Source organism: Lycium ferocissimum, chromosome 12, assembly GCF_029784015.1.
Source record: "Lycium ferocissimum isolate CSIRO_LF1 chromosome 12, AGI_CSIRO_Lferr_CH_V1, whole genome shotgun sequence".
Classification (NCBI taxonomy): Eukaryota; Viridiplantae; Streptophyta; class Magnoliopsida; order Solanales; family Solanaceae; genus Lycium; species Lycium ferocissimum.
The window spans coordinates 17,859,043-17,874,055 of record NC_081353.1 but is presented as its reverse complement, the minus strand read 5'-3'; positions in this window follow the sequence as shown (position 1 = coordinate 17,874,055).

The window sequence follows — 15,013 nt, the reverse complement described above, 5'->3', positions numbered from 1 at the left end:
GTGGTGGTTGTCGCAAAATATATAAATAAATTCTCTCCACATGTAGTCTGGATCCTTACATGCTTATTATTATTTAAATCTTATATCCCCGGCAAGGCGTGAGTGTTCTGCTTTGTAGACGCAAGTACCACATCATGTTGCTTGCTATACTATAGCACTTCCCCGCATTACAGGCTTTATATATATACATGTATTTCCATTGGTTTACTATTTTCGTACTTTACTCATGCTTCATGCTCATGTCTGTGTTATATTCAGCTATGTCTTATACCTATATTATATATACATATACACACACACACACATATATATATATATGTGCGCGCGTGCGTGTGTAATTATGTCCATGTTAGATACTCATGTTCATGACCAGCTTTCAGTTTCAGTTTTAGCCCTTATCATGTTATTTCATATACCATGCTTATTTCATATACCATGCTTATTTCATTATCCTATACCAAAATTATCTTAATATGCCGACGTCCCCCTTTCTATTGCCCGGGGCCTCGCATTTCACGACGCAGTAAGTGATTGTCGCACAACAGATTTGCTCGTTAGTGACATTGTTCGTGACGGCCTTTGGTGAGCCCCATCTCATTCGGGGTTGTGTTTTTACTTATTTATGTCAAGTTCATACATTTAAGGTATACCGAGGGCCTTGTCCCTAAGGGAACCGCCTAAAGGCATATTCGTGTCGAGGTTTCATAGACTCAGTTAGTTGTCATGTTCATCGAGTTAGTCTCAATGGCTACATTGCCATAATTCCGCATTCAGAATATAATTATAATATTTTCAAACATATGATTATTGAACTCCATGTTTTCATAAGTCACGCATGTTTACTCTATATTCCGCATCAGTTCAAGTCCCTAGTAGACTCAGCAAGTCATGTGGTTCGCTCGATCACATGCAGCAAGGCACCGAGTGCCGTGTTACACCCAAGCCATGGTTCGGGGCGTGACAACACCTTTGCTGGAATTTTTGAGGTTTCTGAACTACAATTAATTGATTCACCTTTGAATTGTTTATATCTTGGAGCTTTGCAATACATACAATCCGTTCTATCTTCCGTCTCATTCCAATAAATCATGCAATCATTTGGACATGCATGTATTTTTTCGTAATCAAGTCCTAGGTCTTTAATAATTTTCTTTGCATCATTAAAGGACTTAGGTAATGTTTCACCTTCAGGAAGCAACATCTTGTAGCAACTCTAGCACCATGGAAAATGAGTTGTTATTCCACCCATTGAGACACTTTAAATGTAATAGACGAACAAGGAATGAAAGTAGCGAATACTTGCTTCCAGGGTATAACTCACGTTCAGCTTCTTTCAATAAATTAAAAAATTCTTCAGTCTTTTTATCAAACCCTTTATTGTGGAGATTCGATCCACCAAATCCATCACCATCAGTGTCTATATCAACAAAACCAGATGTAGGAGGAATCCCAAATGCTTCATGTAACATTTCTTGCATTTCATCACCTTTATCACGGATCGACAGATACTGATGAAGATAATTTCTCACCATGAAAAAAACCATCTAGTGTAACTAGTTAGAAAGCCATCAACCACAATATGTTCAACAATCAAATCTTTTCGGACATATTTCATATTACGACACTTTCGGCATGGACACAAGATTTCAGAGGCATCAGGCCTATCTAATGACACAAAATGAAGAAATTCTTTGGCTCCATTCTCATACAAAGGATCAAGCCTATTCAATATGTTTATCCAACTCTTATCCATTCAAAGTATAACCTATACATATAGCAAAGAAGAATCAACTAAAAAGTTTAGTCATTCATCTTCAACTAACAATATTAATAAAACAGAAAACACTAAAAAATGCCCTTAATAGTATAAATGGTTAAAAAATGTCATCCTTCCACCTATTGGATCAAAATGTCATCCTTCCACCTATTGGATCAAAAATGTCATCCATCCACCTATTTTCATTTGTTGATGCAAACATTTACTTGACTAATACTTATATTGTTGAATTGTGATAGTTGGTTAATGTTAAATTAATGGTGGTTAATGTTATTCCTACCCTGCTGGGTTTTTTTGCTTTAGTCATTCCTTCTTTAATGATGCAAAAAAAAATTCTTATGTGATGCCAAAAATAATAGCTTTCAACCCAAAAAAAAAAAAATCAACTAAAAATGCAATATTTTACCCCAAAATCAGCAACTAATGCAGAATTTAAACCCAAAAACAGAAGCTTTAACCCAACAAATAGCATCTAAAATGCATAGTTATATAGCAAAAAATACATCGTTGTATACGAGAGGTGTAAAAGATACAAAAGCTGGGTTAGGTTTATTAGAAACGGATTTGGTGTTGGGCTGGTTCGGATCTTTTAGTTGGGTCAAAATTCATTCTATACCCCATATTCTCTTCTCCTTCTCTTTTTCTTTTTCACCTATTACCTTTCATAATCAACTTTAACATAATATATCTGTTTGTCTAGCTTTCATTTTTCATCCTCCCAGCAATCCCAACATACGCTTTGAGACTTTTAACCCAATGTTGCTAACCCCTTCTGTCCTTGTTCTCTCTTTCTTCTTGCCGAAGAGAATAATGACATGAATAAGCCACCATACTCCACTGGTTCCCATATAACAATTTTCAAGTTCATCATAAGAGTTAGAATCATGGATAAAACCACAATTAACTTTAGATCGTTTTAACGCAGAAAACCAAGGAGACATGTCACATAAAGTGCAAATCCCCAAATTAACTTAAGTAATCATAGCCACATATTAAAGCAAATCTATTCAGTCACTGTCTTCTAGTTTATTGAATGATAGAGCAAGTCATTTTGACAAATCATACATGGGATTTTTTTTTATATTTTTTTAAAGAAATAAAATAAATTAATAGAAAACGTTAAACAGGGGAGGGGGGATTTTTAATATTTTTTTAAAGAAATAAAATAAATTAATAGAAAATGTTGGGGGAGGGTAAGGCATGCAGGTGTGGAGGTAAGAAGAAAGAAATTTCTATTTTCGAAACGAAATATATCGGGATCTAGCGGTTTTATATATATCCATATTTTACCCATATTTGCCCATATTTTTATATCTTAAAAAGAGATTTAAATTCATATTTACCCACCTAAAATATGAGTGACCCAACTCACTAAAATGTGGGTTAAATGGGCTAATTTTTTAAATATGGGTACAAATTGTCATATAGAGAAGGTGGAAAGAGATTCATAGTAGAGTCCGACAACAACAAGAAGAGGACAATGGATACACAAGCTAAATCATAATTTAAAAATAATTAATATTTTTTAAATATTATCCATAAATATGCTAATTATACAATGACCCCCGTAGTGGGCTCTTTCCCGACCTCACGCATACGACAACTTAATGCGGGTAATTTTTTTTTTTTTTTTGTGCTAATTGTAATAAAAGTTCATTGTTAAAAAGTCAAACATTCATTATTATTTTTCTTATTGGCTGAAATGTTAAATAATTCTATTATTATATATAATTTACTTTGACTAATTAAAAAATAATTTAAACCATATTTTTAGGTCCAAAGTCATTTGTTATCTGGTATTATAAATTATTTTTACCCTTGCCGCAAAATTAGAGCATTTGTAGGTTCAAGGGAGGTCAAATACCTCCGATCTCAACCATATATAAGTGTCAAAAGAGAATGATAAGAAGCCCGAAAAAGATCTAGCAAAAATGAATATAACCTTCAGTACGATAAACAGAACAAAATCATATCGAGGTCCTAATTGTAAAATTTTGGCATGATGTCCTTCGAGCATAGATTTACATAAAATATCGTGCCACCATACGATGATGGTATATATGGAAAATATGGATCATTTGCAAAGCTGCAAAAGCAAATTATTTTACTTCTCTCATTATTACAAGTAAATAATATTTGGTTGTTTTAAGAAGAAGATTTCCTACAAATTGACATAGCAATTGTTGAGTAGCTGCTGACTCAATAATAGATGTTGAGTTATAGTGATGTTTTGATGATCTTATGAGGATTTGGAATTCGACTTTGTGGAATCCTTACCATAAAGTGAATACATGAAATTAGCATTAATTAAAGTAGGAGAACGAATAGCCGACACACATACAAGGAAATAAGGAAGATCCAAGTCAAATAAGGATTGGTTTCTACTTTCTGGTACAATTAATGAAATCAATACTTGATTGGATTCAAGGGTGACAACTAATTCTATATATACACAACATGAACAAGCTTTGGAGCTTAACCACAATCACAAAATTTAAAATCAAGTAATGTACGTCGAAATAATTAAAACTCATATAATTAAGTTAGGATTAAAGAAAAAAAGAGCTCACACACTTAATTAATTAAATTGATGTGCTCTGACATGTATTTATCCTCTTTGAAAGGTTTTTCATAGTTAGTGACTTCTTAATGAATTGACATGTATTTATCCTCTTTGAAAGGTTTTTCATAGTTTGTGACTTCTTAATTAATTACCTTCTGTTGGTTTTAAATAATCTATTTAGGTGTAGGGTTTAAATGAATTTGCCTTTGAACTCTGTGAATGATCCGAGTTGGTCCTTGAAATCACCGGTCAAAATTCATCTCTGCTTCAGTTAACCCATGATAAGGATAAGTTGAGCCATTTTGATAAACAACAAGGGTAAAAACGAGATACTTTTTAACGGAAGGTAAATTTTCTTTAAAATATATAGTCCAGGGGCAATTTGAACATTTACCCTAAAAAGAGTGATGAATAATTTCAAAAGATTAGATTTCCAACATTAGGTGTAAATGTCTGTAATTAGCCACTAATAGTATGATATTTTGCAACAAATGTCATAATATATTCGACATTTGTATCAAATGTCATATTTTTAATGACATTTAGCCAAATGTCGTTAAAAACAACGACATTTTGCAACAAATGTCATAATATACTCGACATTTATATCAAATGTCATATTTTTAATGACATTTTCGCCAAATATCGTTTAGAACAACGACATTTTGCAACAAATGTCATAATATACTCGACATTTATATCAAATGTCATATTTTTAATGACATTTTCGCTAAATGTCGTTTAAAACAACGACATTTTGCAACAAATGCATAATAAATTTGACATTTGTATCAAATGTCATTGTTTTAACGACATTTTCGCTAACTGTCGCGAAAAACACCGATGTTTTTCAACAAATGTGGTTGATTTCGCGACATTTGGATCAAATGTCGTTGTTTTTGCGACATTTGGCATCAAATGTCATTGTTTTTATGACATTTGGACCAAATATCGGTATTTTTATGACATTTGGCATCAAATGTCGTTGTTTTTACGACATTTGTTCATAAATGTCACGAAATTCCTTATTTTTCGACATTTGTTGCAAATGTAACAAAAAAAAAAAAAAGTCGTGGTATCTCTACTTTCTTGTAGTGAAAGAACAAGACCTTTGGGCCAAAAGCCCAAACTTTATGAGGATAAAAACAAGGGAAATATACTTGAACCATATTGAGATAAGATGGCTTTGGAAAGTAGAATATAATTCATTATGAGCTTCAATGGACTAATAAGTCAAGAAAATAATAAACTCTTTTTATATCTATATAACTACCACAAAAGAGATATACTCCACTTATCTTCTTATATATATATATATATATATATATAACTTATAAGAACTAAACACATCTCATTAGGACCAAAATAAGACACACACTATTTTCTTCCTCCATTAACATACACACACACACAATTCAACCCATTTTCTTTCCTCCATTAACAACACACATTCAACCCATTTTCTTCTTCCCCTGTGTCTTGGTCCAGAAACACACAGTGAGTTGAACACTTATATGTATTTTAAACCAAAACTCCTTTTTTCAAAGGGGATATTTTGCCAAAATTTTGAATTTATGATAAGCATGACACTTTTGCGACAAAAGAATACTTTAAGCAAATAATTACAATAATCACACATTGAAGCTCGTGTGTCAATCGTATTCTAATTACGATCCTTAATAATAAAATTTATAAGAACTAAAACTTTCCCAATGGGATCACTCGAACCCTTACGTCGAACTCTGGTTTAAAAGAATTTTTCTCTTGTTTGATAAACCCTTTTTACCCGATTTTCCTAATTTCCATTATAAAATTAGGTGGCGACTTTAAAAATACGAAATTCAATTAGAGCACCAACAACCTCTTAGTAGCTTTTATGCACCCGCGTAAAAGTGAACCGTAACACTATATATGTTTATGATGATTGGAGAGAGGCAACGACTTTGATGAGGAAGAGGCACCAATTGATGAATCGTTGGCTCTCACGCTACCTGCTGTAGAATTTATTTTTGCATTTTCTCAGAGGAGTCCACCGGTCCTCGGGATTGATGATGTTGATGGTGAGGCTGACATGAAAAATAGTATTAACTCCAATGAGGAGTATGACCTGGATGCCTAGAGGGAGTATCTCTTCACCCCATGTATTTAATTTTGTTGCTCTAGGGACAATGAAACTCTTAAAGTGTGGGGTAGGGGATTCATTTCGTTGGATGACTCTATTAATTATAGACTTCTGTTATTTTAATTTTTGTCACTTAACTATTTTTTATTTGTTTCTGTTTTTTTTTCTTTTTTCTTTTTGTTGGGGCTATAATATTTTGAATATTCATGACTAATAATAGTTACAAATGTTAATAGCAAGAAGCGATTAGTTAGATGTTCATTTGTAACATAACTTTTTAGTGTAGTTAAATTTGCGCATAATAACCTCGTTGGATTTTCTTGGCCTTGGTTCTCTCCCAACGAGCTACTCTTTTGAACCAAAAATAAATTTTTAGGCAGTTAATATATGTAGAGAAGAGAATCATGAAGCTCATAAATAAATTAGGACTCTTGGAAAGCACCTTATTTGTATGTAATCGAGTTGCTTTGGACCCCCTTTCTAAGTTCATACTTATATATTGAGGATAATAATTGAGTGACTCGTGAATTTCATGTACAAATGTGAAGGAGACTTTGACCAAAATAAGCCATTATTTCAACCAATTCACCAAAATAATACGTTTTTAAAAAAATTAACAGAACTAGAATAAGCCTATTCCGCAATAACGTATTAGGCCTTATTTTATTCAAAAAATTCAACGGGCAAAAAAGCTAAAGGTAATTTGTGATTGTGAGTAACGTTTTATGGTTAATACGTTACTGTGAATAACGACTCTAAAGAATACAAAATCTGGCATAGATTGATCTTAAAGTCGTAACTCAAAGTTACAACTTCTGGCTAAAACGTAACTGACAGTAACGTTTCTACAGAATCCAGGCACAAGCAGTCAAATCCTGTAAAGAATTCTCAAATTGCGAACCCTTCTTATTGACGAACCTATAAAACGTTACCGACGATATTGATTACCCTAAAAAAAAGTATTGATTAGCTTTACAAAAAGATACTGATTAGCCTTAAAAAAAAAAGCGATTAGGATTTTGATTAGCCTTAAAAAAAAAAGTACTGATTAGCTAAATAAAGTAGCAGTTTTTCAGTTTCAAAAAAAACACCGTCAGTGGGAAACTATATGAGCAGAAGTTGGTTAATTCTCCCTTTCAACATTTTCTTATACATTTTAAAGTGCAAGATGATTAAGACCCAAAAATTAAAGATACAATGTCTTAAGTTTACAACAATAACTACTAGTAATTAATACTTATATATATCAAATCACAGTCTTTTCGTATATGAAAATTAAGAAGCAACCATCTTTCATATCTATTACTTAACGAAAAATACTCTATCTTCTAGAAGCAAAACAACAGCTAAATTTTGTCTCTCAATTCACTTATTTTAACTAAATTTGTATGAAGAAAACAACGAAAGAATGGTTTCCATCAAGTCAAACTAAGATGGTTTCCATCAAGCTGTAAACTAAGAGACCTTAGTGAATCATATATACTCCATAAAATAAAGCACTCAAATTAGCTAGACTAAAATAAAGAACTCAAATCAGTGGAACATTGAAATCAAATTAATTAACCATAAAACGTTATTGTGAGTAACATATTAACCATAAAACGTAACTCACAGTAACGAATTATCCTTTAACACCGTTAACTATTAACTTTTTTGCCCGTTAAATTTTTTAAATAAAATAATGCCTAATACGTTACTGCGGAATACGTTTATTCTACTTTTGTAAATTTTAAAAGGAATATATTATTTTGGTGAATTGACTGAAATAATGGCTTATTTTGGTAAAAAATTCAATGTGAAGTGAGTCTTTGAATATATCCATGCATACATGCGATGTTTGTGTTTGAGGCGAATCCCAAAAAGTCTTGATCCTTAAGAGGAATGTCGGCTTTCTTTGACCAGCCAGAGCCTAAATTAGTATACCGAACATAGAATACCGAACATAGAATACCATTAGTGTACCCTTTTGAGCCTAATAACCATTGACTTGTAACGAAGCAGAGATATCAAATCTGGAGTGCAAGATCCAGGTCGGTGGGTCTCATAGCTATAGCACCTGAGTTGGGCAAGTCTGACTGAATGAAAGTAGCAAAGCAACTCCATGTCGCATGGCCATCGCGTGAGAAAGTACAAAAGGATCACCCAAAGACCGCAGAATATTATGTGCGCCACACAATTATCACACCAGGACACTAGAAAGCATGTATGTTCTTGCGCGCCGCACTGTTGTTGCGCCGGAGTAATGGATAGCCAATTTTCACCCTGCGCCGCATCATGCCAAGGAAACTGGTTCTGCGGAGGTTGCTTTAAGGGAATTATGGCCATCTGACCTTAGACATGATACAAAAGATCCTAAACCTATTTTGATTTTCATAATCATCATAGGAAGGCAGTACACACCATTGTTGAAGCAAGTTTAAGCTTGGGAGAGCCTCAAGTTCGTTCGACAAGACGAATCAAAGAGTTTTTCTCTGTTCTTCTTTCTTTGTCGTTATGGATTTTTTTTTTTACAACCATGCATATGTTTTTTTAAGTTTAATTATGAATAGTTACATTTCTCGTCGAGAAATGTAATGGAACCTATTATCGGATGAATGGCTAATAGTGTTTTCTATATTAAAGTCATTTTCCAGATTTCACGTATCCAATTGTATATCTGTTGTGATTGATTGAATATATCTCAATTAGTCGTGCCGTCATATCTTGCTATACCTGAGAGAGATCGCAAGGTTAGATTTTAGGTTAAACAGGGTCACTTCCGAGCAATTATGGAATTAATAATGTGGATTTAAAAGTGGAAGTTAGGAATAATGAAGCTTTGACTTGGTCTTTGTGGGTTGGTAAAATTGTTACCTAGAGTTTTTGGAAGGATATTCTAGGATAATATTGCAAGGTCAGAAGATATTGACAGTAGTAAGCGAACTTATGATCAATGAAGGATAAATCAGCATAGTATAGGAAACACATTGCTCTTTCACTCTAATAATAGGGGAACTAATTATCTTAGATTTTTACTCAAGAAACACACCACTTTTTCTTTCTTTTTTTATATAATAAGTCATCACCATTAAGTTGTGAGCTTAAGGTGTGGGGTGAGGGGGGGAGGGGGGGGGGGAGGTTTGTCTTGACCGATACCATGTTATATTGATAAGTAGAACTTACAATGACTAGAGTGGGATATGGAAACCTTGCCTCTAGTCTACAAAAGATAGATTGACATTCTATAGGAAGGAAACAACATATACATAATTCCTTCATGAGGAAACACTAAGGAATTAGCTAACAAAAAAATTACATTTTTCAAACCTCGTCCTAAAATTAGGAAGTTGTCACTTATCAAGTTGTAGCAGGCCCTTAGCTTTTCTAGGAAGATCCTGGTATGAAAGATGTAAGGCCCTGATGCCACTTGAAGTAGATTTTTTTGCCAAGAAATCGACAATCTGATTTGCTTCTCTAAAGCAATGAGAAAACATAGCATTTGTTCCTCTTAACAGGTTTGAGGTAGCTTGAATCATATGCTTGAGCTTCAAGTTGTTGGTATCCTTATGAATTATGTTAGTGATCACCAAAGAATCAAGTTCAATGTGTACATTAGAGAAACCATTTTCAATACACTAGTTGCTCCCAAAGTTTGCAGCTTCCATTTCTGCTTGATTGTTACTAGCACTGTCAGTAGGTATTGAAAAGCCCATGATGAAGTCTCCAGCCTCATTTCTCACTACTCCACCAATGCCAGCTTTCCCCTTTTTTTTTATGTAGCTGCCATCTCAGATATAACTTGATCATCCCCATTTCTGGTGCTTTCTAATAGACATGAGTACATTTAAGAACAAGTCTTAGTCTCTCTATTTTGTCACAAGTGTTGAACCAAGTGCTATCTATCTCAAAAATAGGGAAAGAATCTTTGATAACAACCTTGATATTCCATATGCATTGCTAGACCATGTGATATTGAGAGAAATTTCTTCCATCTCCATATTCGCAACCAGCCCACGATTTCCATATTTCCTAGAAAATTACCACTAGAATGGACATCAGAAAGAGTTTATCCATCTTGTTTTTAGGCTTAACGTCCCACCATTTCTGTAAAATAGCTCTGATGGGGAGAAAATGATGAAAATCTCGATCCTAAAGTGCTCCACATGTGATTTGCAGCTCTTTCTTCTACAAAAATATGTTGGATAGTGTCATTTTGAGGTATTGTACAGCACATGCAGTCAGTGTCTTCCCTATTGTCAACCAAACCATTGCATCATGAAGGAAAGCTTGCCAAATTATACTCTCTTAACACATAAATGAGAATTTGAAAAGGATGGAGTTGTGCCACACTTTAGCTAAACTGGGGTTCTTTGGTCTGTGATCCATTAACAATTTCCATGCATTGTTGTAGGAGTAATGACCATCTTCAGAATTCATCCATATTGCATAGTCCCATTCATCATTTTGTCCCAGTGTAATAGAGCTATTGTGTTATGCTAAATGACCTGGAACAGTGTTGTAAAGTTTCTTTATGTTCCATGAATTTTTAATCAGAAAATCTCGCCTTGAACTTTGAATGTAACGGCCCGTTTGGTCGTTATAGTCTCTTCGGCATTTTTGCCCGTTCCCGAGCATTGATTAGCTCACTTTTGACTCGAAGGGACAGTACACACGCTTCTCGAGGTGTCTAGACCGGATTCGGGCAACTTTGGTGAAAATATAGGCTTAAAGTGAAAAATGGCTGACCCAAAGTTGACTTTTGGACAAACGAACCTTTTTCGGAATTCCGTCGATTCCGAGAAGTTCGGGTGGTTGTTCAGAACGTGTATGTGTATTTGGTTCAGTTCTCAATGCATTCAGATACATTTCGAGACTTGGGATGGGAAATTAGAATTAAGGCATCGGAGGTTGATTCGAGCAACGAGGCCTCCGTTGGAAATTTCGAGACCACGAGCGCGTTCGCAAAGTATTTTTGTGTGGGTCTGAGCATTTGGTTTGTGAGCAGATGGTCTCGGGAATAACTCGGGATTTCGATTGAAGACTTAGAAAATTCGGGAAATTCTGGTATGTGGTGCCCGTGAGTCGCGGCACCGCTGTTGCGGTGAGTTGGTCGGTGGGCGGCCATGAGTATTGTTAGGCATACCGCTATAGCGATCTCCCAGCCGTCGTAGTGGCACCGCTATAGCGGCCCCACTACCGTTGTGGCGGTGACGGGCCAGTGTTTTCATTTAAGTATGTCTTAAATAAGCCTTAGACCCTCATTATTTCCCATTTCGATATTTCAGCTTGAAGAAACTGCTCGTAAGGATATTTGGAGGAGAATCTTGGAGGTAAATCTTGCTCATTTCTTCATTCTTCCTTTAACCCACTATCATGTTAGATTCCCCTTTTACCTTAATAAACCCATGGTGGTAAGAGTTGAAAGAGGGTTTTAGAAGAACATTGTCCCTAGGATTATTAATGATAAATTGGTGATGTTTATGCTAGATATTGACTAATCTAAGCTTATTAATCATATATCTTCCACTTTTAGCATTGAATTTTGGAATTGAACACTTAGGGTTTATACCCAATTTGGGAGTTTTGCTTGAAATCAGAAATTAGGCTAATCCTTGAGCTAAATCAATAATTAGTGGTTAGGTTATGATTACCTAGTACTTAATATGGTATTTTGCCCTTGTGGGCCCGTTTCCCCAATTTCTAGGGTTAGAATTGACCGAAATGAAATAGTAGCAATATTAGTATCATTCTTCATGATTTCTAATATAGAATTCAGTTATGCTTAGACTACTTTGGTTCTAAGCTTCTGCGGAAGGGCAAGGCAAAGGAGTGACTTGTTGGTGTTAAGGTTCGGCCATCCAGGTAGGTTATGGCTTACCACGTGAGACTTCGCATAGCGAAGCACACATTTAGATTATAAAGTCAGAGACAGCATGTGAACCTTCGAGTATGAAGTCGGGTTGGATATTGCCTTAGGTTGGGCCCTGATGTGTGTTGGGACTAGCCACCCCGTTATGTGTACTTTGATTGTTCTATTGTGCTGGCTTGATGCCATGAGTAGTTGGTAGCTATTGAATTCTGTTTTATCATCTTGATTGAGATAGAATTGACATACCTGTTGTTGGTATTTGTACTCGGATATATTGTTGGCGTACCCACTGTGGTACTCGAGTTATCGATATATTGTTAGCATACCCACTGTTAGTACTTGAGTCATTGATATATTATTAGCGTACCCCGTCATTGGTACTTGTGATATTGAACTTGATTGTTGATGTTGATAGACGCAATGCATACATTCTCACTCATTCATGATGCATGGCCGATACCCGGTGATGATCCGGTATCGTTGATGGAGTGAAACTGATATTTTAATAAACTCTTTACTTGAACGATTTTGAGAAGGTCGATGTCCAAAGTTCAATTCCGGAATCGTTGATTTGTTAAATTGATATTTGCCAAACTCTTTTATTTGAATGATTGTGAGATGGCCGATGTCCGAGGTTTAATTCCGGAATCGTTGATTGGATGAAATTGATATTTGACAGACTCTTTTACTTGAGCGATTGTGAGATGGCCGATGTCTGATGATCTATTCCGGCATCATTGTTGCATGGCCAATTCCGATGATTTCCCGGAATTGTTCTTAGTGTATGGACTTCGCGGGTCCCCTAGGGTGGTGCCGGAGAGATTCCCCCCGTGGGCAAAAATCCGGGGTCCCGTCTGTCTGTTGGGCAAAGATCTGGGACTGGTGACACTTAGACTTCGCGAGTCAAGCTGGGTTGTGCTACCGAGACGTCGATATTTCCGTCCGAAGTACATGTGTACACCTCATTTACATGGCATTGCATTGCATTCATATCATTATTGCACTGCATTGCATTATGACTTGATTGAGATGTTGATGATTGGATTGTGATGATTGGATTGGATTGGATATATTCAAACTTGACATATTTGGGTTTAGATGCTTCACATAGGCGATGACGGATACTCGATTATAATTATATTGTGTCACGCTTGGTTGGTTTATTTGCTTATCTTCTTTATTATCTGAATTGTGTTAACTATGCTTAGTCGGCCGATGATGCCTACCAGTACTATTGTTTGTACTAACCTGCACTTGCTGCGTTATTTTATGAATGCAGAGTAACAGATCGGATCCACTTCCGCGAACCATGGCTGATCGATGCTTCAGCTTTCTCTCGAGTTTTCAGGGTGAGCAAGGTGTCCGCTGACCTTGAAGACTTTCCTATATTTTGTCCTATTTTTATTTCAGAGACATAGACATTTATGTATTAGCATTCCAGACTGTATTATTCTCCTTAGATGCTCTTGTATTATTCAGAATAGACCCTGGGGGTGTTTATTTTTTTCCGCACTTTCTACTACTTATATATAGATATATCGTGAGACTTATGTATTTGTTCTTTTTCGTTGTTTTAAATTCATTCTTTCGTGTATTTATTCATTATTGGGTTGAGGGTTCGCTTACCGAGGTGGGAAGGTAAGTGCCCGCACTGCCTAAGCAAAATGGGTCGTGACAAGTTGGTATCAGAGCCCTAGGTTACCCGATCTTTAATACAAGAACGTGTCTAGTAGAGTCTCGCGGATCAGTACGATGAGCTCCGTACTTATCTGCGAGAGGCTATAGGACATTTAGGAAATCTCACCTCCTTTCTTTCCATCGTGCTACTTTATTCGAATTGGTATCTGGAAAGATAAAATTGGTATCTGACTCTTATCTCTTTTCTCACAGATGGTGAGGACTCGAGCTACTAGGCCCGAGGTCGGTCTTGCACAGCCCGCGGCTACGGCACCGAGGGCGCGCTGCGGCCCATAGGACGCGGCATAGTGAGACACCGCGAGGTCGCCCTGGCCTAAGGGCGAGCTCTGCACGGGGCCCGGCGACAAGAGAGGTCTCCCATCTCCCGAGCCGAGTATCGGCCCGGTAGAGACCGAGCCACGAGGATGGCGTGGCCCCAGCATGGACACGGCACGAGGTTACTTCCCAGGCAGCCCGTACGACACTATGGCCAGGATTCTACTTCACCTTGATACCCAGCAGGCTGCCGCCGGTGTTACTACTCCCAGCGGGAGTTCACAGACTAGGGGAGCGGTATAAACCCCTGAGCAGGGGCCTACACGGGCAGCACATCCCGCCGCAGCCATGGCTCCTCGCATTGATGCTATACTCGCCCCTGGTAAGGATATTAGGCCCATGGATGGCGCCGTTATGATTGCTACTGATCAGGACTTGGTGGGGAGATTTAGGAAGTTAGAGCCACCGAGGTTCTTTGGTACTTCGTCTAAGGATGCCTATGAGTTTATTTTTGATATGCATGAGTTGTTGCGTCGTATGGGGATAGTGGAGACCCACGGCATTGATTATGTGTCCTACCAGTTTCGCAGCAACGCGAAGACGTGGTGGAGGTATTTCGTGGCGTGCAGACCTGAGGGTTCTCCTCCTTTGACTTGGACTCAGTTCTACCGGGCCTTCCTCGAGAAGTATGTGCCCCGGTCTTTGAGAGAGGCTCGTAGGGAGCAGTTTTTACACCTTGGGCAGAGGGGC